Raw genomic sequence first — 12,059 nt, 5'->3', positions numbered from 1 at the left:
TCAATGCTATATTTGTACAATCCTGTACTAATAAGTTGAAGACTTTGATCATGCATCCCTCAATCTTCTTTTCAAACAGCAGGTTGTTACAACCCATCCTTGACATCACCTAACCATTACTGAAACAGTAACAGAAAACAGGTCATTCAGCAGCTGTACAGAGAAAAGCCAGGTTAACAGTCCAGATGAAACACCCTTCCTCAGAAATGGGAAGGGTCTTGCACCTTAAATGTGAACATGTCCTTCCTCCTTGCAGATGCTGAATGACCTGCTGTCTATTGCCAACATTTTCTGTTCTTGTTTCAGATTCGCTCATTGCCCTCACCTCTCTATTCATTTGTTAGTACCATCTGATGTGCCATCAATAACTCAAGGACAAGAAGTTAAAGGATTCAACTGAAGGCTTTTAATCGCTAAGAACATTGCACGTCATTCCACATCGGATTCGTCTGGCAGAATGACTCATACAGCTCTTGAGACCTTTATATGACAAAAGACAGGGGCAGAGCCAATACACACAATAGGGGAAAAGGTACACACAATACAATGCAGGTAAAACACAGGGGCTGATGAAGACATATATTTCATCACATTCACCCCTTCTACAGATTTAGTCTGTCCGGGGGTGTGATAGTCCTTCCTGAACGTTGCAACAGTACCTCGGCTTCCGACCGGGAGTCCGTGGTGCCCTCCTGGGCATACCCATGTGCTGGGGGTGTTGCAGGTACTTCTGGGGGTGGTGAGGATGGGTCGTCGTCGCTTCCTGCCGAGGCGAGGTCCTTTATGGACACAGTGTCCTCACGCCCGTCGGCGTGCTTGACGTACGCGTACTGTGGGTTTGCGTGGAGTAGGTGTACTGCCTCCACGAGGGGATCCGTTTTGTGGCCCCTCACATGCTTCCGTAATGGGACTGTCCCTGGGGTGGAGAGCCACGAAGGTAGGGACACTCCCGAGGTTGATTTGCGGGGAAAAACAAACATCTTCTCGTGAGGAGTGGCGTTAGTAGCAGTACACAGTAGCGACCTTATCGAGTGGAGTACGTCTGGGAGGACCTCTTGCCAGCGGGAGGTAGGGAGGCCTTTAGACCTTAGTGCTAAGGTGACCGCCTTCCACACCATCGCGTTCTCCCTCTCCACTTGCCCATTACCCCGGGGGTTATAACTAGTTGTCCGACTCGTGGCTATCCCCTTCGACAGCAGGTATTGGCGCAGTTCGTCACTCATGAACGATGCCCCCCTGTCAGTGTGGATGTAGTTCGGCATGCCGAACGTGCAAAACAGGCTGCCGAGGCACTTGATGACCATGGCACTGGTCATGTCTGGGCAGGGGTAGGCGAATGGGAAGCGGGAGTACTCGTCCACAATGTTGAGAAAGTACACATTGCGGTCGGTGGAGGGGAGTGGTCCCTTGAAATCTAAGCTCAGGCGCTCGAATGGCCGTGTAGCTTTGATCAGGTGGGCTCGGTCGGGCCTGTAAAAACGGGGCTTGCATTCCGCACAGGTGCGGCAGTCCCTGGTCATAGACCGGACCTCCTCGATGGAATAGGGCAGGTTACGGGATTTTATAAAGTGAAATAGCCGGGTGACCCCCGGGTGGCAGAGGCCATTGTGGAGGCCCTGTAGCCTGTCCCCCTGGATGCTGGCACACATCCCTCGTGATAGGGCGTCGGGGGATTCGTTGAGGGCCCCCGGCCTATATATTATGTCGTACTCAAACGTGGAGAGTTCGATCCGCCACCTGAGAATTTTGTCGTTCTTGATCTTCCCCCTCTGTTTGTTGTTAAACATGAAGGCTACCGACCGCTGGTCGGTAAGCAGGGTGAAGCGTTTGCCGGCTAGGTAGTGCCTCCAGTGCCGCACTGCCTCCACTATGGCCTGGGCCTCCTTCTCTACCGAGGAGTGCCTGATCTCAGGCCCTTGGAGGGTTCTTGAGAAAAAGGCTACGGGCCGCCCATCCTGGTTGAGGGTGGCTGCTAAAGCGAAGTCGGACGCATCGCTTTCGACCTGGAAAGGGATGTTTTCGTCCACTGCCCGCAGCGCGGCCTTCTCAATGTCGTGTTTAATGCTGTTGAAGGCGGCGTGGGCCTCGGCCGTGAGCGGGAAGGACGTTGATTTCAGGAGGGGACGGGCCTTGTCGGAATAATTGGGGACCCATTGGGCGTAATAGGAGAAAAACCCCAGGCACCTTTTCAGGGCCTTGGGAGTGTTTGGTAGGGGTAGCTCCCGTAGGGGGCGCAATCGGTCGGGGTCCGGACCGATTTCCCCGTTTTCCACCACGCAGCCCAGGATACAGAGGCGCGTGGTGCTAAAGACACACTTATCCTCGTTGTAGGTGAGATTGAGTCTGAGGGCGGTTTTCAGAAATCTCGCGAGGTTCGAGTCGTGGTCTTGCTGGTCATGGCCGCAGATGGTGACGTTGTCTAGGTATGGATAGGTGGCTGTTAACTGGTTCTCATCGACCGTGCGGTCCATCTCCCGCTGGAAGACCGAGACCCCATTCGTTACCCCAAAGGGGACTCTGAGGAAGTGGTAGAGGCGTCCGTTCGCCTCGAAGGCGGTGTATGGACGGTCCTCCGGTCTAATGGGGAGCTGGTGGTATGCCGATTTTAGGTCGATGGTGGAAAACACCCGGTATTGCGCAATTTGGTTAACCATATCCGCTGTGCGGGGCAGAGGGTAGGCGTCTAGCTGGGTGTATAGATTAACCGTCTGGCTATAATCTATCACCATCCGCTTCTTTTCGCTACCCTTAACTACTACTACCTGGGCGCGCCACGGGCCGGTACTGCATTCGATGATACCCTCCCGCTTGAGTTTTTCTACTTCAGACGCAATGAACCATCTGTCCTCCCAGCTGTACCGCCTACTCTTGGTCGCTATGGGTCGACAGTTGGGTGCGAGGTTGGCGAACAGAGAGGGCGGCTTGACCTTCAGGGTAGCCAGACCGCACACTGTGAGGGGCGGCTGGGACCCACCGTAGGTAAGCGTGATACTTTGGTGGTGGCACTGGAAGTCCAGACCCAAGATCACGCTCACACAGAGATCTGGCATTATCAAAAGTTTAAAATCTCTGTAATCAGTGCCTTTTACCGACAACATAACCGCGCAGAAACCTGTAATTTTTGAGGTATGAGTCTTATCAGCCGTGGTGATTTTGCCCTGTGTAGGGACTATCGTTAGTGAAAGTCGTTTTACCAGGCTAGGATGAATAAAGCTTTCGGTGCTCCCGTAGTCAATCAAGCATTTAACCTTGTTTCCGTTTACCTCTATGTCCATCATCGATCTAGACAACGGATGCGGCCTGGATTGATCCACTGTGATTGAGGCCACCAGTGGGTCCTGGGGGTCCGTGTAGTCGGGACAAGATGGTGGACTCCATGAGGGTGGACAAGATGGCGTCCAAGATGGCCGCCCCCACGGCGCGCACGCGGCGGTGGCGGAGTTGGAGGCGGGGTCCCCTCTGCAGACTTTACTGAAATGTCCTTTCTTCCCGCATTTAGAACAGGTGGTGCCCTTCGCTGGGCACAGATGCCTGGTGTGTTTGTCCTGGCCGCAGAAGTAGCATTTCGGGCCCCGATGCATCGCGGCAGTAGTGGGGCTCCTGGGTGGAGGCTGGGGCTCCGACGGTGCAGGGCTGGCCTGAGACCTGGGAGGTGAAAATGGCTTCCAAGATGGCGGCCCCCACGGCGCGCACGAGGCGGAGTGGGCCGCGTGGCCTGAGGAACAGGATTCAGAGTTCCTCTGGGCCATATCCAGCGATCGCGCTATGCCGATAGCCTGTTTTAAATCCAGTCCCTCCTTTTCAAACAGTTTCTGCCGAATGTAATTTGGACTGAGGCCCGCAATAAAGGAGTCTCGGATCAGCTCCTCCGTGTACACGGTGGCAGACACAGCCTTACAGTTACAGTCTCTGCCCAGTACTTTTAGGCTTAGCATGAAGTCCTCTAGTGACTCACCATGCCGCTGCATGCGAGTAGTCAGAAGATGCCTGGCGTACACCTCGTTTATTGGCCGCACGTAGTGGGCCTTCAGAATGGTGCAGGCATCCTCATAGCTGGTGGCATCTCGGATGAGAGGGGAGACCCGATGACTCACCCGGTTTCGCAGGATTCCCAGTTTCACGTCTCCGGTGGCGGTCGCGGCTGCTATGGCGGTGGCTGAGGTTTCGATGAAAAATTCGAAGCATTGGAACCAGTGTCCGAACTGTGTGGCTGCGTCTGTGGCATGGGGGTCCAGATCCAAGCGCTCTGGTTTCAGGAGTCGATCCATCTTGGTGTTTTAGCGATTAAAATTGATGTGCCATCAATAACTCAAGGACAAGAAGTTAAAGGATTCAACTGAAGGCTTTTAATCGCTAAGAACATTGCACGTCATTCCACATCGGATTTGTCTGGCAGAATGACTCATACAGCTCTTGAGACCTTTATATGACAAAAAGACAGGGGCGGAGCCAATACACACAATAGGGGAAAAGGGGGCGGTACACACAATACAATGCAGGTAAAACACAGGGGCTGATGAAGACATATATTTCATCACACCATCATTCCCTTCTCTCTCTCTACATCTGTTGGTTCTCTCATTCCCCTATCCTCCATCACTCATTCAATATTTTTTACTTTCTCAGTTTCTACTGCCTAGTAGGCTTGTCAATCTTTAGCAATTCTGTAAGTCCTTCCTTTCGAGAGTATATACTTAACAAAAACAAATGCTAGAATTAGTTTAGTCTTGCAAAAATTGTTTCACCTGGTTACTGAATCACTTTATCTAAGAATGAAACATCCTTGGATAGAAAATGAATATAGCAAATAGAAAGGGATTTCAATATAAAAGGAAAAAAAAAATCGTGCACTTGTATACCGGTACTGAATACGGGTATTCGCCTCATGTCGCCTTTGGTTCTTCTGCCAATCACCTTAAATCTGTGTCCTCTGGTTCTTGACCCATCCGTCAATGGGAACAGTTTCTCTCTGTCTATCTAGTCTACCTACTCATGATTTTGAACACCTCTATCAAATTTCCTCTCAACCTTCTCTACTCTAAGAATAACCCCAGCTTCTCTAGTCTATCCACATAACTGAAGTCCCTCCTCCCTGGAACCATTCTTATAAATCTTTTCTATACCCTCTCAAAGGCCTTCACGTTCTTCCTAAAATATGGTGCCCAGAATTGGACACAATACTCCAGTGTTTTATAAAGGTTCATCATAACTTCCTTGCTTTTGTACTCTATTTATTAAGCCCAGGACCTGTATGCTTTTTTAACTGCTTTCTCAACCTGCCCTGCCACCTTCAACAATTTGTGCACATATACTCCAAGTATCTCTGTTCATGCACCCCCTTTAGAATTGTACGCTTTAGTTTATATTTCCTCTCCTCATTCTTCCTACCAAAACATATCACTTCGCACTTTTTTGCATTAAATTTCATCTGCGCATGGCTGCCCATTCCACCAGCCTGTCTATGTCCTCTTGAAGTCTAACACTATCCTCCTCACTGTTCACTATACGTCCAAGTTTAGTGTCATCTGCAAATTTTGAAATTCTGCCCTGTAAACCCAAGTCCAAGTCATTAATATATATCAAGAAAAGCAGTGGTCCTAGTACTGACCCCTGGGGAACACCACTGTATACCTTCTTCCAGTCTGAAAAACAACCGTTCACCACTACTCTGTTTCCTGTCACTTAGCCCATTTTGTATCCATGCTGCCACTGTCCCTTTATTTCCATGGGCTTCAACTTTGCTGGCAAATCTATTATAAGGCACTTTATCAAATGCCTTTTGGAAGTCCATGTGCACCACATCAACCACGTTGCCCTCATCAACCCTCTCTGTTACCTTATCAAAAAACTCAATGAAGTTAGTTAAACACAATTTGCCTTTGACAAATCTGTGCTGGCTTTCCTTAATTAATCCACACTTTTGTCCAAGTGACTGTTAATTTTGTCACTGATTATCGTTTCTAAAAGCTTCCCCACTACCGATGTTAAACTGACTGGTCTGTAGTTGCTGGGTTTATCCTTATACCCTTTTTTGAACAAGGGTGTAACATTTACAATTTTCCAGTCCTCTGGCACCACCCCATATCTAAGGAGGATTGGAAGATTATGACCAGTACCTCCGCGATTTCCACCCTTACCTCCCTCAACATCCCAGGATGCATCCCATCCGGTCCTGGTGACTTATCTACTTTAAGTACAGCCAGCCTTTCTAGTACCTCCTCTTTACCAATTTTTATCCCATCCAGTATCTCAACTACCTCCTCTTTCATTATGACTTTGGCGGCATCTTCTTCCTTGGTAGACAGATGCAAAGTGCTCATTTAGTAGCTCAGCCATGCCCTCTGCCTCCATGCGTGGGTCTCCTTTTTTGGTCTCTAATCAGTCCCACCCCTCCTCTTACCACCTGTTTACTATTTATATGCCTATAGAAGACTTTTAGATTCCCTTTTATGTTAGCTGCCAGTCTATTCTCATACTCTTTCTTTGCCCCTCTTATTTCCTTTTTCACTTCCCCTCTGAACTTTCTATATTCAGCCTCATTCTCACTTGTAGTCACAACCTGACATCTATGATATGCCCCTTTTTTCTGCTTCATCTTACTCTCTATCTCTTTTGTCATCCAGGGAGCTCTGGCTTTGGTTGCCCTGCCTTTCCCCCTCGTGGGAATGTACCTCGACTGTACATGAACCGTCTCCTCTTTAAAGGCAGACCAGTGTTCAATTACAGTTTTGCCTGCCAATCTTTGATTCTGGGCCAGATCCGTTCTCAACCCACTGAAATTGGCCCTCTTCCAATTAAGTATTTTGACTCTAGATTGCTCCTTGTCCTTTTCCATAGCTAATCTAAACCTTATGATACTATGATCACTGTTCCCTAAATGTTCCCCTACTGACACTTGATCCACCTCATTCCCCAAAACCAGATCCAGCAATGCCTCCTTCCTCGTTGGGCCGGCAACGTACTGATCAAGAAAGTTCTCCTGAACACACTTCAGAAATTCTTCCCCCTCTCTGCTGTTACACTATTACTATCCCAATCTATATTAGGATAATTGAAGTCTCCCATTATCACTGCTCTATAGTTCTTGCACCTCTCTGTAATTTCCCTGCAAATTTGCTCCTCCATATCCTACCCACTAGTTGGTGGTCCATAGAATACTAGTGTGCAATGGCATCTCTAGTGTTTCTTAACTCTAACCAAATAGATTCTGTCCTTGACCCCTCCAGGGCATCCTTTCTCTCCAACACTGTAACATTCTCCTTAATCAATATTACCACTCCACCTCCTTTCTTTCCTTCCCTATCTTTCCTGAACACCTATATCCCGGAATATTTAGTACCCAATCCTGCCCTTTTTTGAGCCAGGTCTCCGTTATTGCCACATCATATTCCCATGTGGCTATTTGCGCCTGCAGCTCACCAACCTTATTTACCACGCTTTGTGCATTCACACACATGCACTGTAAACCTATCTTAGACCTTCTTGTATTTTATCTTATCTTAGTCTGACCCCACCTAATAACGTACTATTTCTTACTCTAGTGCTATCTGTTTCTCCCAGTTTTTTGTGCACCTTGTTTCTCCTTTCTGATGCTACATCCTGGTGCCCGTCCCACTGCCAAATTAGATTAAACCCTCCCCAACAGCACTAGCAACCACCACCCCACCGCGAGTATATTGGTCCCGGCTCTCTTGAGGTGCAATCCGTCCAGCCTGTACAGGTCCCGCATCCCCCAGAACTGGTCCCAATGTCCCAGGAATCTAAAGACCTTCCTCCTGCACCATCTCTCCAGCCACACATTCATCTGCTCTATCCTCCTATTTCTATACTCACTAGCTCGTGGCACCGGGAATAATCCGGAGATTACTACCTTTGAGGTCCTGCTTTTTCCTAGCTCCCTAAAATCTGCCTGCAGGACCTTATCTCTCTTTTTATCTATGTCGTTGATACCGATATGGACCATGACCTCTGGCTGTTAACACTGCTCCCTCAGAGTGTCCTGCAGCCGCTCAGTGACATCCATGATCCTGGCACCAGAGAGGCAACATACCATCCTGGAATCATGACTGCGGCCGCAGAAACACCTGTGTGTTTCCCTAACTATTGAATTTCCTATCACCATTGCTTTCCTGATCTTCCTTGTACAGGTGAGCCACCCATGGTGCTGTGGACCTGGCTCTGGCTGTACTCCCCAGAATTTCACGGGCATTTGCTGGGCAGTACTCTCCACCCGCAGATGCCCTTTTCCCAGGGATGTGTTGGAAGTTCCGGGTTTTTGCGCACGCGAATACCCGGAACTTGCAGGGCCCTTACGGGCACGGACACACTGCGTATGCACCTGTAGGCCCTGGAAAATCTGGCCGAATCGGTTTTAGTGATTTTTGCTAAGGGATAAACATTGGGCAAGGCACCCAGAGAACTCCCCTGCTCTTCTTCGAAAAGTGCCATGAGGTCTTTTATATCCACCTGAGAGGGCAGTCAGGGCCTTGGCTAAATGTCTCATCTGAAAGACGGTACCTCTAATAGTGCAGCACTGCCTTAGTACTGCACTATGGTGTCAGCCCAGATTATGTGCTTAAACCCTGGAGTGGAGCTTGAATTTACAGCCTTCTGACTATTTGACAGTAGGACTACCTTTGCTAATAATGAAGAAGACATTGCTTTCAATGACAAGTTGGTTTATTATTTAATTGTCTAATATCACAAGCAGTGTGAATCTCCCAAGCAAACTGAATGCACCTGTCTATGTATGTTAAAATTGTATTAATATGGTACGTTCAGCCTTTCTGCATTGTAGTTGTTATTCCATTTTGTTGTTAACCATGTACAACATCATCAACAACAACAACAACTTGTATTTATATAGCACCTTTAATGTAGTAAAACGTCCCAAGGCACTTCACAGGAGCGTTATAAAACAAAATTTGACAACAAGCCACATAAAGAGATACTAGGGCAGATGACCAAAAGCTTGGTCAAAGAGGTAGGTTTTATGGAGTGTCTTAAAGGAGAAAAGAGAGGTAGAGAGGTTTAGGGAGGGAATTCCAGAGTTTAGGGCCTTGGCAGCAGAAGGCACGGCCGCCAATGGTGGAGCGATTAAAATCAGGGATGCTCAAGAGGCAAGAATTATAGGAGCACAGAGATCTCAGAGGGTTGTGGGGCTGAAGGAAATTACAGAGATAGGGAGGAGTGAGGTGATTGAGGGATTTGAAAACAAGGATGAGAAATTTAAAATCGAGACGTTGCTTAACCGGGAGCCAATGTAGTCCAGCAAGCACAGGGGTGATGGGCGAATGGGACGTGGTGCGAGTCTGGACACGGGCAATAGAGGTTTGGATGACCTCAAGATTACGGAGGGTAGAACGTGGGAAGTCGGCCAGGAGTGCATTGGAACAGTCAAGTCTAGAGGTAACAAAGGCATTTTTGAGGGTTTCAGCAGCAAATGAGCTGAGGCGGGGGTTTGGGGGGGTGGATAGAGGTTCCAATGTGCATAAACTTACATTTAAGGGACAGAAGTTCAAAGATGTGAAATAATATATGCAGTTATTGGCCCAGTAATTCCTCTCTGAACGCGTGAGTACGGTCGGGGTACTCACGCGTCTGGCCAGAGGAAATGCCCGTGTTCAGCACGCACAGTGCATGCGGGGAAAACCGGCATTTCCAGTCCTCTGAACGAAGGGGTTCAGAGGCACAGCGCGTGCGACTGCACAGGCAGCGCGTGCGCAGTGAAATTCCTTTTTTTTTCCAGAGTTGCCCGAGTGTAAAGGCCTCCGGTTTTTACGCGTGGAAAAACCAGACGTAAGTACTTAGTTTTGCAGGTAAGTGGGCTTTTAGTACAATTTAGAATTTTTTTTTCCACAGGTTTGTTATTTTTAAAGAATTTACAGTAAGGTAAGTTTAGTTTTAGACCCGATTTTTAAAAAATTTATTTTTTTCAAAAATTTGATTAACTGTTTAAAATAGTTTTTTAAAGTTATTCATAGTTAATTTAATTATTGGGATGCTTTTTAAAATTTTATTTAAAGTTTAAGTAGTGTTTTGGGGTGCAGTACTTTTCATGAGTTTGACAGTCTTTACTATCAAACTTATGAATGAAGTTTCCCCTCCCCTGATTGGCTGAACAGTGCTCACCTGATCCCAGCCGGCACATCGCACTAACTACGCCGCTGGGTCAGGTTAGCACAGCGCGCCGGGATCAGAACCTGACCACTGACAGGAAAGCCACTGCGGGCCAGATTTCCGATGTCGGCGCGTAGGATGAGCGCACATCGGGGGCTTGCACGCGCGGCAAGCCCCCGACAGGAATTACTGAGCCATTATTTGTTAGATGTTGGTAATGACATGTTATTAGAGGTTTCACAAGATTGTAATTAGAACCTTTTATTTTAGTTTTAATTATTGCTTCCACACTTGTGCCATTGTTATATGAAAAGGGAAAAGTTTTTGAAATTGGTGTAAATTTGTGGCAAAAATCCAAGTACAAAACAGGACTTATAATGGAATATTGTTTTGGTATGACATAAAAGTTGTTTCTTTAAAATAAATTTATGCACACAGCATAGTGTCAGCTGTGGCTCAGTTGGTAGCACACTTGCCTCTGAGTCAGAAGTTTGCGGTTTCAAGTCCCACTCCAGGGACTTGAGCACATAAAGCTGGGCTGACACTCCAGTGCAGTGCTGAGGGATGCTGCACTGTCAGAGGTGCCGTCTTTCGGATGAGACGTTAAACCGAGGCCCCGTCTGCTCTCTCAGGTGGTCGCAAAAGATCCCATGGCACTATTTTGAAGAAGAGTAGGGGAGTTATCCCCGGTGTCCTGGCCAATACTATCCCTCAACCAAAATAACAAAAACAGATTATCTGGTGATTATCACGTTGCTGTTTGTGGGACCTTGCTGTGCACAAATTGGCTGCCACATTACAACAGTGACTCCACTTCAAAAGTACTTAATTGACTGTAAAGCGCTTTGAGACGTCCAGTGGTCGTGAAAAGAGCTATATAAATGCAAGTCTTTCTTTCATAAAAGAGCAATATTGAGAAAGCCTGGTAATCTAGGTTTTCTAGAAAGAGTCTGTGGTCAGGTTGCCTTTAAAGTCTAGAGTGTAATTACTAGTTTCTTATCAATTAATAATCTTAGAAGGAATCATTGATTTTAATGAAATAGAAAGTTGCTCCCATTACAATAAAAGTATAATGAAGGATTATTCGTTTAACATCTATAAAAATATAGAATTGGGATATATGGGCCCAGAAATTCGGGTCTCCACGGGTGAGTACGCACGGGGTACTCACCCGTAGGCCCAATGGAAATGCTGGTTTCCTGCATGCACTGCGCATGCGCGGGAAACCGGCACTTTCGTTCCTCTGAATGAAGAGGTTCAGAGGTCGAACGCGTGCGCGGGGGAGGCTGCGCGTGCGCATCAAACTTAGGTTTTTTTTTTTTTACAGGTTTTTCCGTGAGGGTAAGCCTGCAGAATTTAGAAATATAAAAAGCAGGCGTAAGGCCTGTTTTTTACAAGGTAAGTGGTGAATTAATTAAAATTAAAACATTTTTTCCACAGGTTTATTATTTTTAAATACTTTAAAGCAAGGTAAGTTTATTGTTAGCTCTGTTAGAGTATAAAATTATTTTTTTCAAAACTTTAAATTATTGTTTAAAACAGTTATTTCATGTAATTTATAGTTTATTTAAAAAAATGTGATTAAAAAAAAAATTATTTGAAGGTTTAGTGCTATTTTGGGGCCGTAGTATTTATAAGTCTTGACAGCACTTCCTGTCAGACTTATGAATGAAATATTCCCTGCTCCGATTGGCTGCCCGTGGCCCATGTGGTCCATGGGGACGCATCGAACTAACTGCGCCCCGGGATACGCAAGCACTGCGCGCCGGCAGCTGGACCAGGCCCCGGATCGGAATTCCACGGGGCCCTACAGCTCAATGGCCGGCGCGCAAGGTAAGTGCAGGTCGGGGGCTTGCACCCGCGGAAGCCCCTGACCTGAATTTCTGGGCCACGAAATTTAAAAAAGAAAGCCAAAAGTTTGTTTTTAAAAAGGAGAAAGA

General features: G+C 47.2%; 1 protein-coding gene across 3 annotated transcripts in view; it reads right to left on the bottom strand.

The window, feature by feature from the left end:
- Window positions 1-12,059, bottom strand: part of cdh13 (cadherin 13, H-cadherin (heart)) — a 1,232,244-nt gene that overhangs the window by 782,968 nt on the left and 437,217 nt on the right. The window lies entirely within an intron of this gene.

The sequence above is a fragment of the Somniosus microcephalus genome, chromosome 6 (genome assembly GCF_052327205.1).
Source record: "Somniosus microcephalus isolate GS21.2 chromosome 6, FLI_Smic_1.0, whole genome shotgun sequence".
Lineage (NCBI taxonomy): Eukaryota > Metazoa > Chordata > Chondrichthyes > Squaliformes > Somniosidae > Somniosus > Somniosus microcephalus.
Note: the sequence above shows the minus strand (reverse complement) of the source record. Positions and strands in the feature narration are given on the sequence as shown.